General features: G+C 44.0%; 1 long non-coding RNA gene across 3 annotated transcripts; it reads right to left on the bottom strand.

Moving 5' to 3' along the window:
- Nucleotides 1–1,813: 1,813 nt before the first annotated feature.
- Nucleotides 1,814–14,557, bottom strand: LOC135177814 (uncharacterized). 3 transcript variants are annotated; one of them, XR_010303167.1, is made up of 6 exons: nt 13,408–14,557; nt 11,899–11,969; nt 11,372–11,438; nt 5,923–5,967; nt 4,128–4,197; nt 1,814–3,184 (listed from the first exon to the last, which is right to left on the bottom strand). It is a non-coding gene; the product is annotated as an uncharacterized LOC135177814 (long non-coding RNA). The 3 variants fall into 3 exon arrangements; XR_010303168.1 differs by lacking the exon at nt 13,408–14,557 and adding an exon at nt 3,753–3,770 and having other exon boundaries at nt 11,899–13,319; XR_010303163.1 differs by lacking the exon at nt 13,408–14,557 and having other exon boundaries at nt 11,899–13,306.
- Nucleotides 14,558–15,756: the final 1,199 nt, after the last annotated feature.

Below are 15,756 nucleotides of genomic sequence, written 5' to 3'. Positions count from 1 at the left end.
AATTTTTGGAAAATGTGTAAAGGGATGTTCTGTTTGAAGGGAAAACTGTAGACTAATTCCTGCTGACCTTAAATTCGTCAGGTGTTCCTATAGAGAACTGAAACCCGTCGTTGGCTTGTCTTTCTTTAATACAAGGAGTTTATGACTAGTATTTTCTGCTATGTAACTGCTGGAGTGTGTGATTTAGTGTTCTCCACAACTGTTATACACTGCTTCATTATTTTCTTTAACTATGAACTTAAAGGGACTCTCTTCTGCTACGTTCTCACTACATTTTTTTTTTTTTGGTGGGGTTTTCTTTGTTGCCGTTGTTATTTGGCCGTGGGTTGGGCTTTTTTTGCTACACTCAAATAGGTTCTATTTCTGGGTGAAAGGAGTATTCCCCTTCTCCCCTATCCCCAAAATAAAAGTAAAAAATGGCCCTTCTAAGGGCCATTCTCCTGCAGAAAGTTCTCTGCAATATGCTGAAAATTAGAGACACAGTGTATGCAGTAAGAAAGTTGTCACAGATTTGATCAGGCAGAGTGGGGGGCATAGGAATTAAAAAAAAAATAAAAATCATCCAGCTGATCTGAGAAATTGCAAGGCATCTAGTCCCTTCTGTGTCAGGGAAACATGTATCTTTTCCCTACTATTTTCAAGGAGTTGAAATAACTATTTGAAAACCAAAGAAAATCACTCCTCACCTCAGGCTTGAAACAATAGCAAGATTTAGGTACCATCATTCTGAGCTGAAGCTTTAGGAAAATATTGGCCCCCCTTTTCACCTCTCAGACTGTTAGAAAATTCTTAGCATGATTTGCTTCAGAAAAACCCACAAATAGTGGATAGCTCATTTCAGAAATTGCCAGTAACACCCTATTCTTGCTAGATTTTCAGACCTCACAGTAGTGGCTGCATACATGAGGCCATCACGAGCCAGAGGCAGCAGCAGCACAGAACACTCTGCTATTTATTTAGATTCTGGAAAAGAGTCTTCTTGTTTATTTTCCTAAAATAATTAAAATGCATCACTTAAGTTCCCATTTGCTTTAAAAAAAAAAAAAAAAAAAAAAAAAAAAAAAAAAAAAAAAGCGTGGGAGCATAAATGTTTTGGCTCTGAGCTGACAGTAAATATATCTTCATATCATGTTTTTATTCTACCATTTTTAATGCAGCTATCCTTTCGATCCCCTTCCCCTCCCCCATTAATTCCTGAAGTGCTTGAAAGAGCCCTGGAGCTCTCCTCTCTCTGCAGCGGGAGATCAAATGTATTACTTTACCCCCTTTGCATGTCTGGTGACAGGGTAGAAGTATTGGCTCAGTCGGGATTTACTTCTCCTCGGGGACGAGCTCCGGGAGGGCGAAGGCTGGGCGCCCGTCGCCGGAGCAGAGCGGCGCGGAGCAGGGCGCGGCTGCACGCCAGCTGTGGCCAGGGAATAGGCCTACATCGCGCTTGTCCGGGAGTCGGGCATGTTTGGGGTTTTATTGTTGTTGTTGATGGGGTTATGGCACACAAAACAGGTCGTAGGGAGCGTTACCCCAAATTCCTGCACTGATTAACTAGGGCAAAATATATGCTTGTATGTATTTCTTTAAATTTTCATTCCCCTCGAAAGCTAAGAGATGACTATTGCTTGCACATTGCTTGCACATCTCAATGAAGCCATCTCGATATTAGTTTAGGAAGGGTAACTCCAGCACTGCTGGTGCTGTTCATTTGCAATTCCTACACACTGGCTATTATGTTCAGTGAACTAATCCTGCCTTCCCTTGGAAACAGAGCTTCCACTTAGCCCACTACACTCCTCAGATTTCCCTCATAAGAGAGCCATTGTTTCGCTGGGATTTTATTATTATTTATAATATTACACGGAAATCTGAATGCTCCCAACACGTGTTCAGTTTTCCTTCTTTTTCTCGTTTTCTGGCCCTTTTGGAACTTTTTGGGGTCCTTCTGTGCTTCCCTCGCCGTGGGAAGGAGAAGCTGGAAGTACCCGCGTTTCTTTCCTCCTTCCTATTGCAGCTGCCGGGGGTGAGTACTAGACCATAGGCACTGCACAATGGCCAACCGTCTCACACGCTGTATCAGTGTCCGGCCGCGAAGGATCGCCGAGGTTTAATTGCATCCATCTGCTGGCGTTTGCTGGAAGGGTGAGCGATATGCACCATGGTTCACACCAGCGAATTCATCCCTGGGAGAGCTGCTTCTCTTTATAGGCAGCCGCTAAGTGGGGCAAAATTCTGTCAAGGGTGGTTCTGGCCGCTGCACTTACAAGTCCTGAAATCCTGGTCTCGCCGAAACGAAGCAAACCGAGAATGGCCCCTCCAAGAAATGAAAACCCAGCGGCCGGGGCAAACAGCTCCTCACCCATCCACCCTTATTTTCCCACAGCACCAAAGTACCCAAAGGTAGGGAACGGCCTCGTAGCCCTGGCAGGGGATGGACCTCCTGTACTCCGAGCCTAAGAAGATGGATCATCTGCTGGCCGCTGGTCAGACGCATTGTATGCGTTTATTGGCATTATGGCAATACAGTGCACGGTCAAAAACAACACTGGAAGTTACATGCTCGCCGCGGCAGCCTTTCCCGCCAAGGCCGAGTAAGACAGATCTGCACAAAGTTACCCAAGGAATTAAATCTTGTTTGCAGTTTTAGTGTCATTTGGTTTATCTCGTCCCGTCTTTCTCGCTTCTCCCACCCTGAGTTCTCCCCCCTCCCCCCTCCCAGCGATTCCTTACCCAGGGGCAAATATTCTTCCCTACGATTTTTGGTCAACTATCAAAGAGGCTGGCTTAACCTCGGACATGTGACTTGTGTAGTACTGGCCTTAGATTCATCTTGGATCCAGATTTCACGGCAGCATTTCGGAGCGGTCCGGTGCCGCCCCTGCCTCTCGCTGGGCTCTACAGTGTTTGACAAACGTAGCCTCCCCTTTTCCAGAGGAGATGATGGACTCGTGTTTACATTGCAGACAGTCACTAACTTCTTCGATCTCTCCCTCTTAACGCCATCGCCTCCCCCTCTCCATTTTTCTTTTCGGTTCTGGGGAACAAAAACCAGCATTTGGTGGCAGCACTCTGTCCTGTTCTGCCGTTGCATCGTGATCACGCAGACCTCATTCATCACGGATCCTTTTCCTGGACAGTTCCCCACTTTGCCTGTCAGGCGTTTCTTGTCACGTCACCTTCTTCCTCCAGATACCTAATCAGGGAGAGAACACATCCCGGGCACAGCCGCAGGCAGAAAATCCCGGGGCCCCCCCTCCCCTACATCCCACCCCCGCCCCCGCCGCTGTGCTCCTTCTGACCGTCCTTCAGGTCCCATGGCTTGGCTTTCCCAGGGCTCACGAAATACAGAAGCAGAGAAAAGGGCCCATCTCTGCAGGCTCTGGTGCTAACGCGGTTTTGCCGGGTCCCAAGCAAAGGGCACTGATTTAGGGACGAATTTCCCAGGGCGTGACGCAACCGTCCCAGACACCTTCCTGGTCAGGCTGTCAGTGTCTGACAAAGTACTTGCAATGCTGAAGTACGATGTTGCTGAGATAGTTAACGGCTTGTGAGGATGGGTTAGGAAATACTAAGTAGCTGGTTAGCAGATGAACGGAAAAAAGGAGACGATGAGGACAGGGGGTCCCAGTAAAGTTTCAGCAGACCACCGTTTTTCTCAGAAGGAGGGTGGAGATGTGAGAGCATCTGATTAGTCCTTTTATTAGTCAAAAAAAAAAAACCAGGAAATAGCTAAAATCTTTAAATTACTGCTTATTACTCACTTGATAGGTGGCTTGGAACTATTGCCAAGTGCACGTTGTGTATGTGGCATTTTTTAAAACCAAAAAAAAAAAAAGGGGGGGGGGGGGGGGGGGAAATAAGCTAAGCAAAAAATTCAATCAAACAAAAAACACTACAGGAGCTCAAGCCCAAATTTCCTTGAGTCACGGTGTTTAATAGATAACTAGGTTCAACCGTGTATGTCTGTGTGTGTTTGTATTTCCATTGTCAAAGAATAAGGGTATATGTTCTTCACATGTTAGATTTGCAATTTCATGTTGATTTCAACATCCCCTAACGACCCATCCCACAGAGGTATCTAAAAGCACCTACAGATTACCTCTCATCTCTCTACTACTCTAATGTGACACACCTACCTACATTTTAGGGGTGCATCATTTGAGGCAGATTTACAGTTCAACCCTCTCAGCAGACAGGATGAGAGATCTGCGTGGAATATAAATTCAAGAATGTAATTCTTTCTCAAACAAATACTCTGCTCCCTTTCAAATATAATTAATGTTTTGATAGTGCATTTCTTTTAAGAGAGAGATACAAAAACAGAGGCAACCTCTGAGATCTCTGTTTGTATATCTGCAACAGGAATTTACAGTACCTATCTTGTGAATGTGACAGATAGGGTGTTTTAAACATTTAGAACTTTATTTATTAGCAGGAACTGTAGCAGGAAACTGATAGGTCTTCTCTATCCACCGTGCCCACTTTACGCACGTTTCTGTCGAAAGGAAATTGCAATTGCAGGAGGAGGGCATTAGTCTTTCATTGGGATGAGAATTGTTTCCCAGCTCTCAGGATGCAGCCTTCTGTCCTTGTTGTGCTTGCAAGGCACATGTCCTTGCGCTTTGTCTTTCATTCTCTTCTAGCTTTTCTCCGTAAGGCTGAGCCTACATCCCTTTTCCGCCGACAGGGAGCTAAGGAAAAGCTCCCCAACTCAGCGGGAATAGTCAGCATTTCGGTTTTCAGAGTCTTCAGCGTTCAGACTGGTTTGGGCAACGATGTGTTCCAAGCCATATAGTCTGAACAAAGCCATGTTTGAAAATGCTCGGAACATTTGTCAGATGCTTGTTAAATACTGTTATGTGATCGTATGGCTCATTAGTTATAGATCCGCTACGAAATCCAGTGGGGCTGTTATCTTTTTTTTTTTTTTTTTCCCCCACATCTCTCCCTCTCTTCTCTCCCTCTTTTCTTTCTAATGCCGATTTCATAGGGAAGTAAGTAAAGGCGATTCTGCCTTGATGGGAGACACGAAACTGAGCGACATTCATTGCGAATGTTTACATCGTTCCTAAAGCACAACACAAAATTGCCTCTGTGAAAAAACTTCTGTTTAAACTCCAAATGCTACAAATACTGGAGATAGGCTTGAGACCAAAGCCATCTGGATACTCCCGTTCATGAATGGCCAGATTCGGCTTCCACCAGTATCAAAAGTAAATTTCCCATTCATATCACTGGAACCTACATTGGATTCTCATTATTTCTATAGCCTATCAGTACAATTTGGCATGCTTTTTTATTTTCCATTGTCATGTTTTTTTGGTTTTTTTTTTAATCTGAGTGTAAAATGGAACCGTGCTATGAAGAAATTTTTTAAAGATTTGGGTTCCAGCTGAGGTTACCTTGCCTCGCATTGCCAGAATAGTATCTTCAAAGAAAGGGAGGACTCATTTTAAAAATACTTTTTCACAGAGATAAAGAAACGAGTAGTCTATCTGGAGGCCTCTAGTAACAATAAACATTAATGATACGCATTATTACTACCGTAAGGCTCTCTCAGTTATAAAAGAAAAGGACCTGGCTATTCTGATTGCAGCCTTTCTTAAAAATAATAAAATAATAATATTTTTTAAAAAGGCAAAGCACAAACGAACAAAAAAATCCAGCACCACCAAAAATCAAAACAAAAACACACAGAGAAAAAAAAGGTTAAGATTTTTCTGCGGAGTTTATAGTCTCTGAATAGATAGTTACAGACCATGAAGTATTACCTCCCCAATAACTTGGATTTGGAGTATACAAAACTGTAACCTCCTTTTGATTTTATTATACGTGTTCTGTGGATTCGCCTTTTCTGAAGCGCCTGAAATATCTTGTAAACACCTGCACACTATGGCAGAGATAACCTTAGTTCAATATGAAGTTACCAACCTCAGTCAGTGAGATCCAATTAATTCGATGTTTGCCTCCAGTGATCTGTGAAAAAAAAATAGGAGGGGAGAACACAGAAAAAAAAAAAAAGTGAAATATTGACTGCACCTATCTTATAATATCTATGAAAGTGTCAAATACACATTTTAAAACTTTTTTTTTTTTTAACATTAAGAACTTTGGCGTTTTGAGGATATGCAACTGGTCGTCTTCGTCAAAGGCTAACATTAGAGACGATCGCACTTACGTTCAGAAAATATTGCTATTTTTCTTAATGGGGAAAATTGGACTCCCGCGACTTAGATCTGCGGGTTTTAGAACTGGGATGGAAATTGGACTGACACCACTTTGCACTTTAACAATCGGATTTCGTCAGGATACAAGTTGTTTGTTTAACCCGACAGCTCCGTGCACCCCGTCGCACGCTTTTACACACTCATTAAAACGATTATTCACGACCTGTCGAGTGTTTTCTCGTTCATTCACAGGAAAGACTTAGCGCTCTAAGATTCAAGCGCTTAAGGCCAGCTACACCACGGGCCGAGGGGAGAGATTACTTATCTCTGTGATCATCTGATGCGAGACCGTCTTATCTCTACAGGTTGTAAAGCAGCAGTTGCTAGAGGTAAAAAAAAAAAATCTCCCCCTCCCCCCTACACGGCAAAACCTGCTGAAAGCATAAGACGAGGAAGAAATGAAGAGCGCTCCTAGTCGCGAAGAAGGGCTTGGCACTTGCTCAGCATCGCACACGGGTCCTGCTCCCTCTTCCCAACCTGTAGCTCGGGCTCCCGCGGCGCCGCTCCGGGGGCAGCCGGTAGCAAATGCCCCCGTAATTCTGCCCCCTGGGCGGCCTGTGGAGTTGCGCCCCGGGCAGATGGTGGTTCTGCGCTCTGGGAAGCCGGTGGAGCTGCGCCCTGAGTAGCTCAGGCGGCGCGGGTCGGCATGGGCCCTGGGGAAGGGGGCTGCTCTGCCCGCACCTGGGCTTCGCAGCCCTGCCTTCCATTGACCCTGGTCTGAGCCAGCTCTCTGCCGCCGAGGCGCCTCTGCTAGCACGGTAGAAGCGGAGAAGATAAAATATTGATAAAGCAGACCCCTCCTCGAAACGGTGGCAAAAGAAAGTGCCAGTGTCGGGGCGGGGTGGGGGGTGGGGGGGGGTATATGATGTAAAATATATATCAAAATGTCAGCGGTTTAGAAGGGGATGGCTGAAAACAAGACCGTTTAGCAAAGCTGCTGGGGCAATTTCTTTTGAATAGATAAAATCACAAAGCCAAAAAGAAACTTGAACTATTGCCTGCTTTGGAACCCTCCGATACTTGAATGCCGACCCTTCTATTTTATTTAAATATACCGATTCCTGATTTCTCTATTCAGATTACCCCCGATTCTTAAATTCCATCTACGAAGAAACCCCAGGGGCCACTCTATTGCTGGGAAGATGTTTTACACTTACAAAAGAAACCAAGGGCCCGGAAGGCGAAGCCATAGGTCGGCTGCTGCTCAGCCTCTGCGGATCCAGAAAATCACTTTTCATTTGGAAAAAAATATCTAAACAGAATGTCCTTTTATTTAAATGAACCAACCCCGAATGCAACAAGGGATTTTAATCTGAAACAGTTTCCTAATTGCTCGAAAGGCAAGCACGTATAAGTAATTTGTTAAACTTACTGGATTGCAATAATCCACTATCAGGTTAGCTAAGAATGGATCTGTCAAGTATGTTTCCCGTTCTAAGCTCTTTCTTTCAAACCAATATGGTATAATAATTAGTAGACAAAGAACCTGAAATATGTAAGCAAATACCTGAAGTTCTGCATAAATAAACATACTAATCAATAGCAAGCTACTCAAGGCTTGTCTTATTGATGAAGAGACAATCGATTTTGCTGTTCCAACCTGCAACCAGAGATTGGTGTCTAATTATTAGTACTTTTACCTTCACTGTTTTAATAATAAAAATAGAGTTAATAAATACTTGCCTTCTTTCTAAATGCAAATTATAATGATGACACAACTAAAGGCAGCTTACACTTCCCAGTAAAACAAACAACTGTTTTCAAACAGAATAAATAAGCAAGCAAGAAAAAGAACATACAGGGCTGTCTTTTCTGATGAATGATAGAGGACATTTTCATATTCAGAAAAGACCAGGCAAATATATACATGCATATATACACACGCGTGAACATATATAGAGAGGAGGGGGGGGGGATTGATTCGTAAAACAATGCAATTTTTATTCGCATAAATCTAGTCTGTTTTCTCATAGACCCATGTGAGTGTGTGTATACTATGTGCTAATAAAAATATCCTTGCCATTCTGTGCCACTGTGATTCTCTCCTTCAAATGTACATGCCATCAGAAGTGCAATTCAGGAACCTAAAAAGAACTTTGCTTATTACTAGTGTGGTTTAAATTTACCTATGACCCATGACATTATATATATACACATATATACATATATATAAATGATTGTGTGATTCGTTAAACCATTTCCCTGCACAGACTGCTCTAATAATCTGTCTCAGCTTTATTTCTTTTAGTGTCTAGTGAAAACGTCGGAGGAGTTTGAAAACAGACTGGCGTGGGGATGCGAGGGTGTTTGAGTGTGCCCACAGCATAAGAAGAGTGAAAATGTAAATTCTAGGCTAGTATCACAAAGATTTTTGCTTCAAAAGAACAGTTTGGTAACTGTTTGGTAACTATTACCCATATTTAATTCTCAAAAGAATTGCAGCCTCTTGGGACACGCAGTGCTTTACGACGAGGGTTTGCTTATTTTTATGAGAAAGCATTTTTTTGTTTTCTTTCTCTCTCTCTTTTTTTAAAAACTGTCTTCCAATGCTGAGGAAAGCTTTCTCTGTTTTCACTCTACATTCAGACTGTATCCAGATTCTTTGGCAGATACTTGTCTCCTCTTGGATATGATTTTTAGCAGACTAGCTAATCTTTAAATATTTGCAGTAAGATCATTTCTGAGTGAAAACCAGGCATGGGGTGGGTGGTGGAGCAATGAGAGGTCTGCGAGTTCTTCTCCTTCCAATAACGAGCAGCGCAGGGTGAAAACTTTAACTTGGAGGATCATATTAAGGGAAAGCTCGGTGAGATGTTCTCCGCAAACCTGCCGCTGCAGCCCCCATCCCTCTGCCACCGTCACGGGAGAGTGGCCACGAGCGCCGCCAACTCGGGAGCGCCCCGGAGGGGAAGGGTTCCTTTCACGTATTCCTACCCCACTGTAAAAGATGTACCTGTGAAATATGCGCTCTGAATTCCCCTTTGAGGGGAAAAAACATACAAACAAACAAAAAAAAAACCCACACCAAAAACACCACCCCAAGAGAGCCTAGGCTTCGTGCCGCCTTTGTAGCTGGAAACTCAGTCTGCCTGGCCAGGCAGCTCGGGTAAGAAGAGTTTTCACCTCTCGGTCTTAGGTTAAGCAGTTCTTTGCTGCTAACTTTACAGGGATGCTTTACTCATCTTAGGGTAGTGTGACAATGGCAGGCTTTTCTCAGACTCCTTCTCGTTTAGTCTTTCCTCTCAAATCACGGATAACCCCAAATACACTCGGAGGACTCCCTAGATATAATTCTTTGAAATGGACTTTGCATTAATTTTCCCGATTGAGAGCAGAAAATCCGCTCACTTTAAGTATAATTCGCTAGCCTGATACTGTATTCTGTTATAAAGAATTAAGAAAGGGGGGAGGGAGTTGCTGGTAAATGCTTTGATTATTTATTTTGCCGATTTACTTCCTTGGGTTTTGTTTGCCTTTTTCGAGAGGTTCATTTTGCCCCAGTGGAGAGGGAGATGACTTCTGCAACAGCGTTCCTGGATCGGAGCATCCTAGGCCAGTTCACTGGAAGAGGACTTTAAATGCCTTCCCCTACGACAGCATGTGTCTCTTGGCAGATGCCAAGATGCAAACTGAAGTCTGCACGGAGGACAAGTCAAGATTTTCCTTCTTTCTAAAGGGGAGGGAATAGACATGGGCTCAAGCCGTCCAAAATAAAACCGCCTCATCTCGCCTGCACATCGCAGTTTTACCGGCTGGCAGGTGACCGCCGAGAGGTGAAAGAGGCCCCAAGTACACAGGGACGTCCGAAGCGGTGGTAGCGGGCGGTGAGCGGACAGTGCCCCGCGAAGCCCGGGGGCGGCTCTCCCGCGAGGCAAGAGCGCCCCCAGCCGCGGCACTGAGTCGCCGCCGCCTGCGCCCCGCCCGCCGTCCCGGCTCCCGCCTCGCCCCGCGGACACGCGAGTCCCGGCAAGGCGGCTATGCGCTGGGCTTGGGGCTGCCGGAGGGTCTGGCAGTGTCGGGGCTCTTCTCTCACGGGGACGCGCGGGGGTGGGTGCCGCGCTCTGCAGCGCAGGGGTGCGGAGCTCCGCTCGTGCCTCGCGGGACCTACGGGACAGCCCTGCCCCATCTGTGGGCAGACGACACGCCGCCGGTTCCGTCAGAAGTTAACGCCGGCGTGTGCTGTGCGTGTGAGCGGGGGCCTCCCCGTGCACCGGTGCCGTTTCCTGCGGTGCGAAGGAGACAGCCGCTCGGTACCGCTGCCTCTAGGCTCACGGTGTCACGGAAAACTTAATCTGCTGTATATTAGAAAAATTAATTATTTTCACGAGGTCACAAATATCGGTAATAGGGGCTTAAAGTCATCCAACGGGTGGATCCACTCTTTCCGCCACTTCAGGTCAGTGAACGAAAAGAAGCCTGTCCGCAGAGGGCCCCGTCTCGGGTCTTGCTCACGCAACCGGACGCCTGCTCCCGCCTGCCAGCATGAGCAAACTGAGCAAATCAGTGGTTTAAACTTTGGCCCCTAAGCCGATGTTTCAATGTGCGGCACCTAAATCTCCATATATCCAAAACGTAGTCACAGAATCCGTGGAGCGGGAAGACAAAGGGAGTGCCTGAAGCTCTCCCGTAAACGTTGCCCGTTGTCGGGTTGGCGGTTGTAAGACGGTATTTGCTCTATTGGGGCACTCAAAGGAGAACTCAACTCAGTTTTAGATGTACCGCTTTGTACAAGGTCTCCCTTCTAGCTCCCCCAGAATTTTTGGCATTTAGTCACTTTTCTGAGACTCTAGGGATATTAACACTGCTTATGCAACCCCCGAAAGGCACGAGAACCCATGGCTTTTTATTAAACCACCGGCTCAGGATTTTTAAAATCAATTCACTACAGAATCTGCCTATACCCGCCATAATAAAACCGTCCCCCTCACAGCTGAGATGAAACAAGGAGCAAATTTCATCCTGGAATGGTGATGGCGGAGCATTTTGCCTAGTCTCCATAACGTTTCTATGCTCAACCATGGCCAAAAAGGCACGGCGTGCTCAGGGGGTCTGCCGAAATCGCTCTCCCTCCCATCCTGATACCAGCGGACACAAAATCACGAGTGTAAATGCTTGATCCCTGAATGTAAAAGAGGAATAAAATCTACACTCACCCTGTGCCGGTGGAAGACTCCCATTCTCAAGTGCCATCGTGCAGGTAGAAGCAGGTTCTCCTTGCATCTTAAAAAAGGCAAACACAGCATTGCGCCCGTGTGACTTTCTCTGTCGTTAGTGGCAAAGAAGCAAACAAAGACCACGATAACGAAACGGGCTTTAAAATCTACATATTTTCTTCACTAAACGTGCGAAGAAACTTCCAACTTACCGATTGAAACGAAAGAGCCCGAAGGAGAGGGGGGAGGCCGGGGGAGGAAACAGCCGACAAAAAGGAAAGAAAAGAAGAAGGGAAAAAAAAAAAAAGCGGGGGGGGGGGGGGGGGGGCAAAAAAGCCTAACATTACACACACGCAGTTTTGGTGTAACTGGTGCTTTGAAACTGTGCTTCAGTTGCACGGGCGATCTGCTTATTAGGGGGCATGGGGGAACAGTACGGTTAGACAGAAGTCTGTCATCTCTTCATTCGTATCACATGGATCCGCCTGTTGAGAAAAGTAGGGAAGGTTTTCTTGAAGTGCACCTACCCTTCTGGCGGGAAGGCTTGCTGGGATTGCTGGGCAGGTTTCTTCTGGAGGGTCCCATCTCTCTGGAGTAGCTGCAGTGGAGTTGAGGGCAGGTTCTCCGGTGAGGTAGGAATGTGCAGGAACTCCGCCCTCTGGGCACAGTCACACAAACCCAGCAAAACAACCACAGCCAGCCCTAAAACCTCTAATGATCTTCACCTTCACCTCTTTCTAACCCAGTTCTCCACCACTTTTTGACCCATTTACCCAGACATCTTCATCATGGGGCGGATGGGGGGGGGGGGGGGGGGGGGGGGGGGGGGGCGGTATTCAAAACAAGAAAATTCAAATACACAAAACCGCCGAGAAGCTTCTACAGACTCTACCGCACGGATAGACACCTCTGTAGGGCTCTCTGTGTGTCTATGTGTACACATACGTATTTATTGCCGTTTGTTCAATTTGTAGTAGTGCATGAGCATTTATATCTTGGGTGCGTGTATTATTCATGCTATACCATTAAGTACATAGCAGTGACTATATATAGGCAGAGTGCTTTGTTTGTTCGTTTTTTAGGGGGGTTGGGTTGCCGTTTTTTTGTTGTCCCCCCATTCCGCCCTAACCTAAAAGAAATTACGAACAACTAAAACAATGAACCTCGCTCAATGTTCTTTCTTAAGAAAAAATCTTATGTGATTCAGTCAAAACGTAATTGGAGTTCAGTAAGAGTTTTGCTTGAGTGAATAGTGAATACATGGTGATTGAGACCTCGTATTAACAAAAGCGGTGAGGGGGTGTGTACCTGAATCATAATTTCTGACATAAATCTTAATAGTCATCATAAGAAGTTATAAAGAGCAAAATGACGTTCTGGTTAAACTATTTTTTCCCAAGTACCAAATTAAAAAAATATATCGCTCCCCCAAAACAGTATTTTGTGCCATTTAAGGCAAAATATATTATTATTCACTTTCTTTTAAGCCCCTTCATGAGAATATATTCCACATAATGGATGACCTTTTGCTGAAATAAAAGAGAAGTATCTCAAATAATTGCAAGATTGGTTGACCAAATCTCGTATCGTGGTTTCCAGTTACACTTATTACCCTCAAATATGTTCATGAAAGCAATCTTAAAATTGCAATTGCAGGTTTCTTGATGAGCAAATTTCTTCCATCATTTATGCGAGCAAAGTTAATCACCTCAAACACCAGCTAGGAATATAACAACAGCTTCTTAATTCCATAAAAGCCACTCGTGCCCCATAAACATTCTAAATTTGGAAACACTAAAGAAACGACGTTAAGACACTGCAACATTCTAGAAATGTGTATGTTTAAAATAAAAAATCCTAAAATCTTAGCTTTGAGAGTTTGACATACAAATCACAATGGAAACAAATATCAGAGTTCTTGCTTCTTAAAAACAAACCAAAACAAATTAAAACAGGAAAAAAAAAAACCAAACAAACACACAAACAACAAGCAAAAAATCAAATAATAAAAACAGAACAACAACCAAATTGCCTACCTCACATTCAGTACCGAGCAAGCCTGTGCACAGGATAGCCTCAGCAAACAAAAGGGTTTCTCTGACTGTGGAGCAAGCAAAGGTAAAGGCATGTTTGGGGCCTTAGCAGTCCTGCTGCAATCCACGACAACTTTAGAGGTGTTTCTGTTTTTTTCTTTACAATGACAGTCACCTTGCTGATAATATGTGTATGGAAATCAGCTCAATAACCATCCCTTTCCCCAGTGTAAGAGAAAAAGGGATAAGTCTGTGGCACCTGAACTGCTTAGGCAGCACTTTGCTACACTAAACCTCAAGGAGAACATAGAGAGGGAGTGCTTGCTTAAATGAAGTCTAGAGAGGCATGCATCAGGGTTACCCTTTTCAGGAATTATTATGCATCACGCTTATCTAATTAATGCCAGCCCCAAACTCTGACATGGCAAGATTGTGCTTCCTTCCAACCTGATATATCTTTTTCCTCCCTTTAGTACATTGTCAGTGGATTTTTTTTTTACATCGTGAACCAAAAAATACTTTTAAGTGCGTGCTATTGGATTTCCCACGGTGTAAAACCAATTGCAAGTGGTAAATAATAAATTATTTCCCTTGTCAGCTGCATCAGATGCCATTCTTTCAATTTGCTTAGGCAAAAATATACAGAACGGGGTCGCAAGGTTTCAGGAGTTTAAATCACACCTAGTTCGTTTAATTATTTCCTATAGGTTTATTGCGAAGGAGCTTTGGTTTTAGGTTGGTTTGTTGTTTAGGGATTTTTTTGCTATCACTTTTTCTAAAGACAATAGGGTGAAGAATTGCGGGGGGTGGAGGGGACAACGGCTTCCAAGTGGTCGTATCATCTCTTCATCACTAAACAATGCCACCATTTTCTTATAGTGACGATTAATTTTGAAATGCAGAAGTGAGAATGAAAGCCAAGAGTATCAGAGATTTCTCTCCTCCACCACATAGGGCTGAATTGTTCCATCTCTCACCCATAACCTTTCACTCCTTTCTTTTTCGTGCTTGCATATGTTTATTTATTACTTTTATTTGGAAGATCTCCTGTCCCTCCCCTTATTCTTTCATTATGACAAATATTCTGGTTTCAAGAATTCAGATAGGCTAGTGTTTCTTTATTCACACACACCCTCAACCTCCCTCCAGCCGCCCCCCTCCTTCCTCTCCCCCCTTCCGCATTTTCTTTTTCTTCCTTTTTTCTGTCTTTCTAAGATCAGTTCTTTAAAGTGTTTGCGATAACATCTCCGACTCGGAGATTATTTTTCACTGGGCCTATTGTGAGCAGTCGCCAGCTTATTGCACTGTAGCAGAGCCCAGTTTAGACTACGCAAACGTAGTCTAACAAATGAACAACTTGTCCTCTGCGGACTCACCGCGGGATCCAATTAGTTCCTAAACCTTTTGCACAAGTTTTCTAATTATTTTCAAGAGTTGCGGTTTTTACAAGCTTCCCTAAACTCATCAAGAAACCAATTCTTTGTAGGATTAAACGCTTCTTAAAATTAGTTCTAGCATTGCCCCCCTTAAAACTAATGGGTTGATTCTCTGGGCAACGGAGCTGGCATGCGCTTTCATAGGCAGAGAGTGAAAAAAGAGCTACGTCTCAAAACTTTACATTTAAGTGCATCCATGCAGGTTTGGGGTTGTTGGTTGTCTTGCCACCACCACCACCATCTTTTTTTTTTTTTTTTTCCTTTTAAAAAATGTTTTCTTATTTTAACCCTAAACCGTTTAAACATCGGCATACATCACGTGACCTCTGCAGCTCCCTGCCTCCCCGGAACGCAACCCTCTGCAACTTCACCCCAGTCCTGCTCATGTCCTTCCCGGACAGGGCCGAAGTGGCACAGCACAAAGCTCCCAGATGAAAAAAACCATCGCTACCTTCACAATATTTAAGCCAAAGTGTTTGCAGCATTAAAAGTATATAAATACATCTATTAGAGATACTTCCGGAACAGTGTTCCTTTAAAATAAGGATTCCATTTTATACACATACATATCATAGCTTTCTGAATTTGACCAAATGATTATATGAAAGCTAATATACGTATGTATATACACATACCCACATTCACAATATATCTCCAGTTATCACGGAGTTGAAAGTAATTTCTTTCAGAATATCTCTTTGAATGCATTTCAGAGATTGCAAGAACGACACGTATCTATCTAATAATGCACCTTGTTTTTTTTCCTGTGTGCATATATATGTATACTTAAATTTTATATGTATGCATATATATATATACAGGTATGTATATACGTATGCAATTTTAAGCATCTCCAATGTATTTCAGAGCTTTTATTAACACATCCTACTACGTACTAACAATTTTAAAGCAGACT

The sequence above is a fragment of the Pogoniulus pusillus genome, chromosome 1 (assembly GCF_015220805.1).
Source record: "Pogoniulus pusillus isolate bPogPus1 chromosome 1, bPogPus1.pri, whole genome shotgun sequence".
NCBI classification, from domain to species: Eukaryota; Metazoa; Chordata; class Aves; order Piciformes; family Lybiidae; genus Pogoniulus; species Pogoniulus pusillus.
This window is presented reverse-complemented; position numbering and strand designations above follow the sequence as displayed.